At 47.4% G+C, this 1,562-nt stretch overlaps 1 long non-coding RNA gene across 2 annotated transcripts in view; it reads left to right on the top strand.

The window, feature by feature from the left end:
- Nucleotides 1–1,430, top strand: part of LOC119305333 — a 2,842-nt gene extending 1,412 nt beyond the window's left edge. The window contains exons 3-4 of one of the 2 annotated variants that reach the window (XR_005148622.1): nt 559–639; nt 743–1,430. This is a non-coding gene — a long non-coding RNA (uncharacterized LOC119305333). Of the gene's footprint in view, nt 1–34; nt 640–742 lie in introns of both variants that reach the window. The other variant, XR_005148621.1, reaches the window with a different exon arrangement.
- Nucleotides 1,431–1,562: the final 132 nt, after the last annotated feature.

Below are 1,562 nucleotides of genomic sequence, written 5' to 3'. Positions count from 1 at the left end.
CCCGGTCTGTTTTGACAAAAACTATTGGTTTCAGACCAAACTTTTGAATGGAGGTTGCCATAGCAAATGTCATGCCGGAGATAGCCCATCGATGGTGCAAATGGCATGTGTTGAAAAAGCAAACGAGTGCCTTTGGCCGCTGCTAGGCAAGGGTAGTGAATTCAAAACAGGAGTTCAACAAGTTGGTGCATCACATGATTAGTGAGAGAGTTTGAGGATGGTTGGGCGTTTATGCTTGAGAAGCTCTACAACAAAACACATTTCGCACCCAAATATACAAGGTCCGGATGAAGTGTTCTAAACCTTATTTCATGGATGTTTTCTCTGCCAAAATGACCAGCACGCAGCAGAGTGAAAACTGCAAACATTTGCTCAAACCTGAACAAGGAATACATGCATCCAAAATTCACACGATGACTGTTTGAAAAGTTTGGTGAGACGCTATATGAGGGTGGGTCATATATTCTAATTGAATTTGTGCATCGTCGCGAATACATAGCCAGGCATGTAAAGAAGGATTCCTAGGACAAGTGGTGTAAAAATGAATTCCTTGTTCAGGTGAATAAGCTTGCTGATGAATTCAAGTGTGAGCGTGGAATGTTTGAGCATTTCGGCATGGTGTGCAACCATGCACTAAAGGTATCACATTCTTGTTGTTCTGTTATGCATGTCAAATGAATTATTACCGAACAACACAAGAGAAAAGAGGATACATTTTGAGATTTCACTGTTTTGTTCTCAGGTGATGATCCGGCTTGGCTGGAAGAGGTTCCAACAAAACACTTGCTGAAACGTTGGACAAGGGATGCAAGGGATATACTCCCACCAGAGTTTCTGGCGCTACTAGAAGGACCAGGGTCCTCTCAAATACTCCTCGCGGCGACATAACAATCTGCATATGCTTTGCCTTGAAATTGTTAGACTGGATGACAGCAATGTGGATGCATATACTCTTGCAATGGACCAACTAAGAAATGCGTAAACAGTACTGGAGCCAGTGGCTGCCATACGTGACGATATGGGGTTGTCCGACAGAGAGATGGCAGGTGATTCTGCTTGTTCAGCTGTAGCACACAAGCAACATTTTGGTCCAACGAATCAGATGCAAAGTGCCTCGCAATGTTCAGATAGTTCTGCAGCACCATCAAAGAAGAGACCAGCAGGGCACGCTACCACAAGACGCGACAAAAGCGCCGTACGAACAGCCAGCTAAAAGGATTAGGTTCTGTTCAATATGCAAGGGGCAAGCTCACAAAAGTAATACATGTCCTGATGTCCACAACGTGGTTATCTTCCAAAGGCGCCCAAGAAGCCACCTCGCTGCTCTAGGTGCAGCCTGAGGGGCCACAGAAGGAACACCTGCACCAACCCACCCAAGGAGGAGGAATCCTCCTCCTAGTAGGAGTAGGACTCCTCCTTTCCTACTCCTACTAGGAGGGGGAAGGAAGGGGGAGAGGGGGAAGGAAAGAGGGGGGCGCCGCCCCCCCTCCTAGTCCAATTTGGACCAGAGGGAGAGGGGGCGTGCGGCCCACCCTGGCCGCCCCTCTCTCTTCCCCTCTAAG

The sequence above is a fragment of the Triticum dicoccoides genome, chromosome 5B, assembly GCF_002162155.2.
Source record: "Triticum dicoccoides isolate Atlit2015 ecotype Zavitan chromosome 5B, WEW_v2.0, whole genome shotgun sequence".
In the NCBI taxonomy this organism is placed as follows: Eukaryota; Viridiplantae; Streptophyta; class Magnoliopsida; order Poales; family Poaceae; genus Triticum; species Triticum dicoccoides.
The sequence above is the reverse complement of the archived record's forward strand: the minus strand, read 5'-3'. Positions and strand labels throughout refer to the sequence as shown.